Raw genomic sequence first — 13,715 nt, 5'->3', positions numbered from 1 at the left:
TATGAGTTGATTTTAGTTAAAGATGAGTTTGAACTCAATCAGCCTACAAACCTATACCTTGAACCACCTTATTAATCAACAAGGAAACATAAAGGTATCAAAGTGAGTTTTGAGGTTAAGTAGTTTAATGGTTAAAATTTTATATATTGTCTGATTTTCATTAGATTTGTTACAAGTTTTAGGGGTTCTATATTCATTTATGAATTTATTTAATTTAATAGTAATTTAATAGTCAATATTATTTAATTTTGTTCAAGTTTAATTTAATACTTTCAGGAAATGACATCAAAGGTCACTATTGACTTTAGGAGATATTTCCTTGACTCATTGATTGTGTTTAAAATTTTCATTTTTGTATTATTTATTTTGATAATAATTAAAACTCATTTGGAAATCCTTTAACCTTATCCAATTAAATTAAAATCACATTGATAAAATTATGAAAGGTTTTAATGACTTAGATGATATTTATAAAGTTTTTTATCAAAAGAAAAGATTATTTAGTTTATTATTTATTAATTGGATTATAATATTCATTTTGAAGGAAAACATGAGAGGAAGATATTCTCTTATTCCTCAATCAACAAATTACAATAGCTCACCTTATATAATGAATAAAATCTAGAGCAAAACAAAATTCCTACAGTTACACCTTGCCAAAGATATAAGAACCAAAAAGAAAGAAATAAACAAGAATAAAACTAAAATAGGAAACACAGAATTCCATACTCTCCCTCAAGCTGGGTCATAAATGTTGTAAGAACTCAGCATGGTATTCAAATCAGCGAAGCTGCTAAGAGGTAAAGATTTAGTTAATAGATCAACATCTTGAGGATGAGTCAGAAAGTAGATTAAGTGAATAATGCCTGCATTGACCTTCTCAGAAAAAAAATATAGATCAATATCAATGTATTTGGTCCTGTCATGATGCACATGACTCTTTGCAATACAAATGGTGGTTTGATTATCACAAAACATCTTTATGGGGTTGAATGTGGAGTATCCTACCTCATTTAATACCCATTTGAATCAATAATCCTTCTCAAATTCCTGAAGCAAGTGCTCGTACTTGGATAGAGACCATTATTGCTTCTTGGTCCTCTATGTGACAAGATTTCCCCAGACATAGGAACAATACCCAAAGTTGGATCTTTTGTCCGTAAGTTCTCCTGCCCAGCTAGCATCAGTATAAACCACTACATTCTTGTTATCAAATTTATTGAACAATAACCCTTTGTTAAAGATCTTCTTAAAAAATCTCAATATTCTGTAAATCATCTCCAAATATTCTTCATTTGGATTGTTCATGTGTTGACTCACTATGACAACATAATAAGCAACAGATCTGGTGTGTGACAGATAGAAAAGCTTAATAACAAATATCTCATAACCACATTTTTCTACTGGTGTCTTTTCCCCCCTTAATTGTAATTTTTTATTGAAATCCATATGAGCCTTAGCAGTTTTGCATCCCAACATTATTGTTTATTTCAATAGGTCTAAGATATACTTTCTTTGAGATATCACATTGCATTTCTTGGACCTGACCACTTCCATTCTTAGAAAGTATCACATCACTTCTAGATCCTTAATTTCAAATTTAATCGCGAGAGCCTCCTTATCTTCTAAATATTTTTATCATCACCTATCAGGATCATATCACTAAATAAATAATAAGTATCATTTTCTTACCTCCCTATGTATGCTTTATGAATAACGTATGATCTGATTGGCATTGAATTTACCCATTCAATTCTATAGTCTTGGCCAACTTATCAAACTAGAACCTTAGTAATTGTTCAGGCCATAAAGTGAATTTCTTAATTTACAAATCCAATGTTTATTTGAGTTATCTTCAAATCTTGGAGGAATCTCCATATACACTTCTTCCTCCAGATCTACATTCAAAAATGCATTCTTGATATCAAGTTGATACAACTCTCACTCTTTATTCATTGCCAAAGAAAGAGATCTTATAGTGTTTAATTTAACAATTGAAGGAAATGTCTCTTGATAGTCTCACAAAAGACTGAGTTAAACCTTTAGCTACCAACCTTACCTTGAACCTCCCAATGCTCACACTTCTTTGTACTTGACATTGAACACCCGTCTATATCCAACAGATCTTCTATCTAAAGGAAGCTTTGTAAGGGTTCATGTGTCATTTAGCTCAAGTGCTTGAATTTCTTCTTCAACAACCTTTTTCAATTCTGGACTTTAAAGAGCTTCGTGAATAAGGTTATATATCAGCACACTATTAAGATTAAATACAAAATTTTTGTACGTTGATAACTTCCCAAATACAACATACTCTTTAATAGACTATTAAGATTAAATACAAAATTTTTGTACGTTGATGATAACTTCCCAAATACAACATACTCTTTAATAGGATAATTTGTACAACTGTCCCTGTCTTGTCTACTGGATTACATTTCCCTTGGAAACACTGAGATGTGTTAAGTTCAGCTTTGGTTGTGAACATTCTCGTGGTTGCGTATTTTCCTTATCCTAGTCAGTGGATCTCTTTCTACTAGTATACACACAAGGTTCCTTCTTGTTCATTTCAGGTGGGATATTCGCAACTAGTGGAACTTGAGTAACAAGGCATTTAGAAGGAGAATATGAAAACTCTAGATTAGTGTGGGTAGCTAGAGTAGCGTAGGTAAGCATAATAGGTTGTGATGACTCTAGGTCAGTGTTGGTATCCAGAGTAGGGTCCCAAGTTTGATATTCACATGGACTCCCTCCCTGAATATCAGATTTGGGATAATATGGTTGGTCTTCGAAGAATGTAACATCCATAGAGTTATAGTATTTTTTCATGATAGAAGAATAGCACCTGTACCCTTTTTTGTTAGAAGCATGTCTCAGGAAAACACATTTGATGAATTTTCTGTCAAACATTGTGCGATTTGGTTGATGAATGTTAAAAAAAATACAACCAAATATTTTTAGAGGAAGATTGGATGAGAAGATTCTGACATGAGGGTATTTTTCCATCATAATATCGAGAGGGTCTTTGAACCCAATGACCTTGCTTGGCAATCTCGTAATGAGATGGGTAGTTGTCAGCATAGCATCTCCCCAGTAACATTTTGGAACATTTTGAGAAGATATTATAAACCAAGATACATCGAGGAGATGTCTATCTTCCTCTCAACTATCTCATTTTGCTATGAAGTTTCAAAAATAGGAATTCACATGGATGATATCGTCCTTTGCAAGGTAGAACCCAATGATTGAATTGAAATAATTATTTGTATTATCAGTTTGGTGTAACTGAGTGAAAATTATGTTATGGATGGATTGAAAGATTTGTGCAATTTTGAATATTTTATTCATAAGGAATATTCAACTAGTTATTGTGTGGTCATAAATAAAGGAGATAAATCATCTGGGTCTATTGACAATTTTTTACTTTTAATAGTCCCCAAATATCACTATGAATGATAGAGAAATAATGTAATAGCTTGTATTTAAACAGAGGATAACATGAAAAGTATGTATGGTAAATTAGCATGTTTCACTTTGATAAACCTCTAGACTTTTATTAATAAAAAGACAGGGGAGGGGGCACAATTTTGTAACATAATGAAAATTAGGATGACCTAGATGACAAGGTCATGCTAAAACTTGACTCTCAACAAACTAAGAAACAATAGACTCAAGAATATGTAATGAGGATAGTGGAGAAATCACTTGTACATCAAGAGAATAGCTATTTTTGAGCAGGTATAAATCATGATGCAATTCAACACTTTCAATCACTTTACCCGACTCCATCTAAAATTCATAATATTAAGAATGAAATTTAGTAACACAAATTAAATCATGAGTAAACTTATTAATAGACAGTAGATTGTTGTCTAATTAGGGAACATAGAACACAGAAGAAAGTTAAATTTCATTGGAGACTTCCATATCTCCTTTCAAAATAATCATGGAGTGAGACCTATCAGCAAGTCTAACAAATTTGGAGGTGGCGAACTCTTGGTAGTTGGTGAAAGCATGGATAACTCCGATCATGTGATTAGAAGCACTAGAGTCTATAATCGAAGTTCAAAATATTTCACTGTTAGCAAGATGGGAGAAAGAAATATAATACATTGGTGTTTCATTAAGTTGGTAGAATATACTGTTGTGTTAGAAAAGAGTTTCCTCAGCACCTTCAGTTGTTCCTTGGCAAAGGGACTAGGATCGGCCAACCCTTCAAAAGAAGTAGCTGCATGGGCCTTATTGTCTTGGTCATTCCTCTCTTTTCCAGATTTCCAAGCTACAAGTTTTTCATGCAGTGCCAACATTTTTCCTTTGTGTGACAAGATTTCTTGCAATGTTCACCAGAGGGACAATTCTTCTTTGGCTTTGACTCATGGGAAGAATCATGCATACACAAGGCAGATCTTTTAATACTAGATGAATCCACACTTCCTGCTATCATGAGCTTCTTTCTACTTTTTTCTCTTATAACTTCAGCGAAGGCTTTACAAGTGATAGGGAGAGACTTCTTCTCTAAGATTCATTCTCTGACCTCATCAAAGTTCTTATTTAGACTCAATAAAAATTTGACATCATCTTCTTTTCCATTATTATTTTATATATCATAGCAAATTGAGGATACTTCCATAAATAGGTATCATACGCATCTAACTATAATCGGTATCTGGATAGTGCGTTGAAGTATTGGGTAACACTTGACTCTTCACGTTGAAGTTCATGTTGTCTTGTCTCAATCTCAAACAATTCTGTAGTCTTTTGGTACTGTAATAAGTCTCATGAGTTGCTTTCCAAATCTCTCATACTTTCCTATAAAGTAGAAATTTTTTTTCAACATATATGGTCATTGAATTGATCAACCAAGACATGATCATATGATCCAAAATCTTCCAGGAGCAATAGTTAGGATAAGTGAGCTCATAAACTATACTCTCTCGTAAGATGTTCCTCTATTCCCTTTCTACAAATATACATAAACACAGATTGGGGCCATTGAAGAAAGTTATGACCATTGAGTAAATGGTTTGTGATAAAGGCAGAGAGTTATGGAAATATTTGGACAAAATTCTAGATCTCTAGAATTAGCCTCCACAATAAAGCTAGAAACCTTCATTATGTACTTTGTTATATTTGCACGTCCAGGGCTTAAAAAAAACTAGTTGGCTGCCCCTCGCAAGAGGGATGACCTGCAAGAAAATATTGGCGGATGCAGGGAGGAGGGAGCAAATGAGAGTTGTTGTAGAGGCAGCAAGAGAAGCCGACATATGAGGAATAGGAGGGCCAAGAACCAACAGATATTCACCAAGGAAAACGAACAGGGGCGAGACACATTGTCAAGCACTTACACAGTCACGGTTGAAGCAATTCGAAGAAAGCTCTGTTGAGGACTTTTCAGAGACGGCAGCAACAGTGGCATTTGAATAGAGACAATAGTGGCGTGGATGAGACGACGGAAACTCGAGTAGAGCCTTCCATGAGCCTTGAGTGGCAAATGACTGATACTATGACATGAATGACGAACGAAGAGCTCAGCTGATATGATGACACGAGCGATAGAAGAGAGGTCTAGAAGAGAACAATAATGCCAACGAAATTAAGGGCTTGGCTTTGATAACATAAAAGAAAAGGTGGGAGGAAAATATTCTCTTATTCCTTAATTAACAAATTACAACACTCTCGGGCGAAATATAATTACTACAATGACACTTTACCAAAAAATAACCACCATAAAGAAAAGAAATACAACATAATAATAAAAAAATGAATAAGAATAAATTTAAAAGAGGAAACACGGAATTTCACACACTCAATTTTAAAAAATATTTGAGTTTTAATTCTAAAATTACTTCTGACAAAGAAAGATTAATTTTTCTAGTTTTAACAATTATCTATTTAAATTTTTCTTAGTTATTTATGGATTTTTGAAGTTTTTATTTTTATTTTTATTTTGTGTTTAATCCTACTTACTAGATTGCCAACCCAACATGCTTTTAGAGGCGGCAAAACCAACAAGGTATTTAATCAAAGTATAGGATCTAGCACTACATGACTCCCAACATGCAAAATAATTATTTGAACCAACTTGATTGAAAATTAAGCGGTTCAAACCACAAGTATGACTTGATGAAAACCACCGATCATAAATCAAATGATTCCATACTAGCAATCTTAATAGTAGGATTATTTGAATATTCTTTAGGATTTCTATCCTACATAACCCTATGTGACTCGATGGTAGAAAAGTAAAAGCAAGTTTATAATATGTCCAGCCATCCACATACACAAGTAAGGTCTTGAAAATATAAAATATATGCATTTTAATCGGTATTGTAACAAACTGGGTAGTAAACCGACTTCAACCTTAATCGGGAGAACTATGAGATGCCAAGAAACAAATAAATAAGACCTCACAACTAACACATAAGGAGATTTGTATTTGAATTTGACTCAAAAAAATACAACATAATGCATTTTTATGTGGCAATTAATGTACAGAGTTACTTCATGCATGCAAGGTAGAAATATGATAATCAATGCAAATGACATGAAGGTGGAACATCTCATTTGAGGTTTCAAATTTTTTAAAACCAACAAGTAATATATGTGTCGGCGCTTAAAAAATATGCATGAAGTATCTTTATGTTCGTAATTGTAAAACTGATTGTGCATTTGAATTTATGTTAACCAAATAATTTAGGAAAATGACATTGTTAGGCCTTCAAACAGTATGCATAATACAAATGTTAACTTGCTCGATATCTTTTGATAAGGTTTCAAATCCAAGATAAAAATAATTAATCACCATTTTTTAACTAGCACTTATATTTGTGATCGGGTATAAGCAAATTTATCCCCAATGCATTTCATATACATCAAGTATTCAATCAATTTAATTAATGGTATGATTTAAGGATGATCCAACACATGTATACACATTTATATACCAAAAGTTAGCATTTTATATGCCTTTTTGTAAACTAGTTCAATTTCTAACTCTAAGACTTATAAATATAGAGAATTTTTTTTAATATATATGTAATTCAAGCACCAAGCCACACACCACACAGTTTTTATATATATATATATATAAAGAGAAGGCATAATAAGACCTCTCTCCTTTAAAATACAGTAAAGTTCATTCCACCCACATGCCTTAGTGATCATAAAATCACGTTATCAAAGAAGATTATAAATCACATCCGTTAAACATTTCTACAGTTTAATCTTACCAGCCAAGTACCAGGACTGCATTGCAAGGCCGCCAAAGGAAAGAATATTTGCAAGTGCCATGTATCACTCCAAACTTCTTGTTCATAGCTGCGAGCTTAGGATTCACTTTCGCAACCTCCAAATTTTTCGACCACCCGACCTCCTCGCCGATGCTCAGTTCCGTTCAACCTTGTGCCTCTTCTTCATATTCTCAACAGAACATGGGAGTGAACACCAGGAGGTTGGAAAGATTGAAGCCAAAATAGCAAAGAAGAAATCCAAGTTGGAACCCATATATCTATCTATCTATCTATCTATCTATCTATATATATATATATATATATATATATATTGATAGAAAGTGTTGGCAAATGAAACCATCAAGAAAGCCTCTTTGAAGCATTGCAACAAACACTAAGCACGCAGTAACCTACTATATATATATATATATATATATATTGATACAAAGTGTTGGCAAATGAAACCATCAAGCAAGCCTCTTTGAAGCATTCCAACAAACACTAAGCACGCAGTAACCTATCTGATTACTCCGATGAAAGCAATAAGAAATGTTTGTTACAATAGTAAGAAAATGCTATGAAAACATAAATATTAAGTTTAGTGTCCATGAAATTTCTTGGTAGGCATAGCATAAATCCTCCAATTAAATACTCTAATCACTATTCTGCTTGCATTTTACAAACAGCCAATATAGAAGATGGAATACTTGATGAATCAGTAAAATCTAACAAGCAATAACTCAAGGCATCTAAGAGTAACAAAGCTTGGAGTAAGTAGAGCAGACATAGCATTTAATGAAGAAACAAGGCAAGAAAAAAAATTGGGGAATTGTCAATTTCAGCCTTACCTGCGTAACGGGAAGGAAAAGAGGGCCTGCAGCAGTTCTCGAAACAGAATGGTAGGATAATAGGAGTTACGGCCCTTTAATCATTTTTCATTTTTTTTTATAAGGGTTTAAATTGATGGTTTTTATTGGTATTTAAAATGGTGGTTAAAGATTTAGGGTCTATTTGGGGCAGTCTGCTGAAACGCGGCCCGAGGGTTGACCACAGGGGTCGATCCGTGGCCTGAAAAAACTTAAACGCAGCAGACAGCATTTTCAAAAACACGCAAACTAAACTATTAGGCAGCGTTTTCAAAAAAACCGTCGCACATATAAGCTGACACAAACGGGCCCTTAATTTAAGGTTAAGGCTTCTAACTAATAATGTGAGAGGGAAAATTCTCTCCAAATTGTAACCTCTTCTCACTTTCTTTCTCTTAAATTATTTTAATTTTGTTTCTAAAGTGTATTATAGACAAACTTTGTGTTATGTTAATCAATTAATTGTTTTTATTCTTCTTTAAAGTGTTTTATTTGTTTTTATTATGTTTCATATCATTAATGTAATTTCGTTTCATTTTTTTCTTATATTATATAGTGTTTAAAACAATAATATTATCATTTCATAATTACATTTATATTTTTTTAATTGATTTTGATATTTTTAAAATTTTAGTAATTTAATTTTGTTCTTTTTCATCATATCTAATAGATAATTTGGTTTAAAATTTAATTCATTTAACTGATTTATTATTATTATTATTATTATTATTATTATTATTATTATTATTTAATTTCTTTTAATCCCAGCGGGCCCCAAGTAAAATCTAAGTTTGCTCTGAATGTGCTCGCTTGAAACGTTTCAACAGGAAAAAAATTGCGTACGATAGACGTACGCAGCGCTGCGTATGATTTCGAGGTTATAACGAGGGTATAAGGGGGTTATATCTACGGTATAACCTCTTGTAACCTCCATGTAACCTTTTGTAATTTACCTGTAACCTACTAATAAATTCTTAATATATGATAGTAAAAGCGCGGAACTTATTTGTAGGTTACAAGTAGGTTACACTAGGTTACATGGAGGTTACAAGAGGGTTTTAACATGGGTATAACCCCCTTATACCCTTCTTATAACCTTGAAATCGTACGCAGCGCTGCGTACGTCTATCATACGCAAATTTTTTCCGTTTCAACGACACTGACATGTTGGCTTTGTCAGTTTTATGAAAAATTATTCCAAAATAGAAGTTTTTTGTGGGTAAAGATTTAAAACAAAAATGGCTTTGTAGGCACGAATCAACGTAAAAGCCCAACAAATCACCACCAAACTCATCAGATTCTTTCTCAAATATGATAAAGAGCGAGTGTGCTGCAGCTAAAGGGATGTAATTTCGAGCCCAATGACAAGCCAAAGAGAGCGCAAAGTCCTTTTCGATATATTGGTTCAATTATTAGTTTATAATAATCTAGTTGTGGTCAATTCGACTTCACTCTATGTGAGTGGAGGGCCAATTTGATTGCAATTTAAATTAAGGATGACTGGCTGATTTGGCTTTAAATTAGGTTCAAGTTGATTCTATGTTTTAGCTTAGGGTCTATTTTTAAGGGGCAATTACATACAGAGCACTCAAAATTATGTACGAAAAACTCGCTTTCATCCAATTTTCAAATTTTCACTCAAATATTAAAGTTCATGATAAAGCCCCAACCCATATTTTATTTTTTAATCATATTCTCAATGATTTGATCATGGCATGCATAAATGCTTCGTTTCGGTAGTTTAAAAAATCACATGGGTGCTTTATTTGTAAATATCATTGTTTTCAAAGCCCTAAATGTATTTATCCCTAATTTGAACTTCTAAACTTAGTATTAGTTTATGTATAGTTTTAAATTTAAGTTTAGATATTGATTTTTTTTAGTTTAATTTTTGTTTATATTTAATTTCAAATTTAGTTCAGTCTGAGTTGATTTTGAGTTTGAAAAATTCTAAGGGGTTGTAAGGTAATATAGTAGGTCAAATTGAATGGGCTAACACAAGGTGAGTCAAAGTGGGTAAAGGGCTCCTAATAAGCTCTTAAGAGTTTGAGTTTGATTCTTAAGGTTGAGTATCAAGGGTAACCTAAGATTTTGGGATAGGGCCCTAGGTTCAATGGGTCCCATAAAGACATGCCAAGAACGGGCACTCAACCTCCACTTTTAATAACCAAACAAATGATCAACTTAACATAAAAATTATGTGCTAAGGATTAAGCCATGTACATTTCAAACCAGAGGGGGTGAGGACATGATTTTGGATTCTAAAATGGGTTCGATCATCAACTAGTTCTCTTTCGTAGTCACTAAGGAGTTTCTATGGTTCTATCCTAGGCTCTAAGGTTGATTTAGAAAAAAATAAATAGACTTTATCTAAAATGTGATCAATAATAATACATAATTTCTAATTCACGTCTACAATATGATTCTTTTTAGGGATACCAACATGTTACTAGCATATAATCCTAGGAGTATGTCATATCATCAATGACAATACTCCTTTTAATTAGGAGATTAATTGTTGGTTATAATGCATTGATGAACATTTTCACAAGTTTATCTCATTGAGCAATGCAAATTATTGCATTATAACCAAATTTTCATTTTGATTGTCCTAAGCTTCTAAGTAACCTAGCACATTAAATTGATTTCTTAGCTCGTATATAAGGTCACTTTATTTAAGTAAAGACTATTATTTCTTATTATATATATATAATTATATTTTAAAATATATTTAAGAAAAATCATTTGGCTTATATAGACCATTTGTATGGCCAATCCTTTTAAAATAAAATTTATTTTGTAAGTAATTTACGCTTGAATTTTTTTATTAACTTAAACAAAAGGGTGTTAAATTCTAACTTATTTAGATCCTTTGAGCCATTAGCTACACTAACTTGGACACATTTATATGTTGTGACACAATACACCTATGGATCTTTTTTTTAGTTTGGAGTAAAGTGTAGTGATGAATTTTCATATATTTGATTATTCTTTGGTTGCTTGTATTAAGTCCCATCTTTTTGTTTAACTTTTTTATTGAGTGTACTAAGTTTAAGAATTCACAATAGGATAGAAAATATGAAATCCTTTGTAGGGATTCATATCCATCAAAGGGAAATGCATAAAATCATATTCATATGTTATCTTTTACAAGTGTTTATTATATATTTTATAGGTGTGCAAGTGCATGCACGCACCTACGAACATGTGTAGGCTTAGGTCATGTGGGAAAATGTGCGCTAAAAATTTTTCTGGATGTTTCGGACAATGAAGTACTATATAAGCATGAAAGTTAGTCTAATAATATTTAAATAGTCATCATATATGCACTACATCAAACTTGATTTCAACAAAAGATTCTCATCAAGTGTACTAGATTGATGCGGCACAGTGCACTTATTGGAAATAAATAATTTGATTCAAAGCTAAATTAAGCCCGATTAGTTATAATTTTGAGATATTCAATCATCTGAGGTGTGATTGAAATCTATTAACTTGATGAACAAGGTGCTCCTAACTAACTCAAGGTTAGCTAGACAATCAATATGATAATGTCAAACATAATGTTTCTAATAAGAACTATCTTGGTGATTGAGGTGATCTTGCAAAATGAAGGCTTGCAAATCAACCATATTAGGTAGGTGATTGAGGTATTCCGGTTGAGGAGTCAATTAAAAAAAAAGATGTTGTTCAGTCATGTATGATGCCCCTTTCTGATACGAACCATCTATGTGGTTAAGATGTCCCATCAAACTAAGCATTAGAAATCATCTAGGTGAACTAAGTGATCAAGGTGCCCTAGTTGAATAAAAATTAGTTAGAGATATATTCATATACGATGCTTTTTAAACAAGAATTCATTAAGTGATTAATGTAATTTTGTTGAGTAAAGCACCATAAATTTGTCATGTAGCTGAGCGATCAAGGTGTTATGACTAGACATGATTTATTGGATGATCTAACCATATAAGGTACTTTTTCAATAAGATATAACTTAATAATTAAGGTGTTTTTTTTTATTAAAGCACCATAAATTAGTCAGGTAGCGAAGTGATCAAGGTGTTCTAATTAGACAGGAATTGGCAAGACAAACAAGATGATCTACAAATATAAGAAGCTTTTTCAATTAGAACTAACTATATAATTGAGGTGGTCCACAAGTGATACCAGGTTTGGCTACTTAGGATACAAGACAATCCGGAGGGGAATTACATCTACCCAAGAAGCAACCAAACACTCAATCAAATGACAAGCATTATCAATATGAATTGTGTCATACAAATATTTTGATTGCATTAGGTACAAGACCCCCTAAGGGAGATTACACCTTACTTGAATAACAATCAGAAATGCATAAACAAATAACAAGCATATAATGTGCTACATAACATGCAAATGCACAATGCAACATATAAATAGATCAATTAGGATCCTTTCATGTTGGATCAACCATTATCCTCGCATAAGGGATCAACTAGGACCTCTATATATGTCAAATGCTAACAAGTTGATCATGACAAATCAAAGTTTTCTTACATGAAATGAAAACATAGGCATCAAGCAAAAATATTTTTCCATGCAGCATGAAATAAGCATCAAGCTAAAAGTAATTTTTCATGCATCATGAATAAGGAGATGCAAGCGTCAACCTCAAAAATACTTTTCTAAATCATGAATGGATAAATGCAGACATCAAGCACAAAGTAAATTTTTCATGCATTATGAGTATGGAGATACGACCATTGCATGGACTGTGATCCTACAAGAATATGGCATATAATCATAAGCCAATCAAAACATAAGTTTTCATGCATTTGAAAAATAGGCATCAATTCAATATATATTCTCATACATCATGTGTATAGAAATGTAAGCATCAAGCTAATAAAAAATTTTCATACATGGTGCATGTGAAAATTCAAACATTAAGCCAAAAGTTATTTTCACATATCATGAAATGTTAAAACTTTAAGCATCAAGCTCCAAAATACTTTTCATACATTTTACAAGTAGGAATGTTAATATCAAGTGAAACATAGTTCTACACACATTTGATGTTCAATCATAAGCAAAACATACACATTTATTTTATGCATTAGGATTTTAATCCACAAGCAAAATAACGAAACATTTTCACACACTTATAATCATGTGATAAAAATACATTTTGCCATCCAACATTTCCAATTTTCATGCACTATGCTTAACACACCGCATACATATGGTAATGTGAATGTACACATCCAATGATGAGCCTAATCATGCTTAATGGCAAACTAGTTTCTCTTAAGTGATCTCTCCTTGAATCTAGGATTGGATTAGGAGAGGTGTATTGGCCTTTTATTATGCATAGTAATAAACTACCCTCCTCGCAATGATATAAGTAGTGAGTAGAAAAATGAATGCTTTAAATTGTAATTGTGGTTAGTGAAAAATAGGAGTAACTCTCTTCTTTTCCCTCCTCCGAGTGCATAAATAAGTTTGGTTAAACTTATTTTAATTCCTTAAACCCTAATTCGAAACCATCAAAGATTATTTCCCTATCTATTAGCATCTCCCTATAGTTTACTTTTGCTTCATACCCTATAGTTCGACGTGAATATTCTAATCATTCTTCCATAGC

Source organism: Phalaenopsis equestris, unplaced genomic scaffold (assembly GCF_001263595.1).
Source record: "Phalaenopsis equestris unplaced genomic scaffold, ASM126359v1 Scaffold000846, whole genome shotgun sequence".
NCBI lineage: Eukaryota > Viridiplantae > Streptophyta > Magnoliopsida > Asparagales > Orchidaceae > Phalaenopsis > Phalaenopsis equestris.
This window is presented reverse-complemented; position numbering follows the sequence as displayed.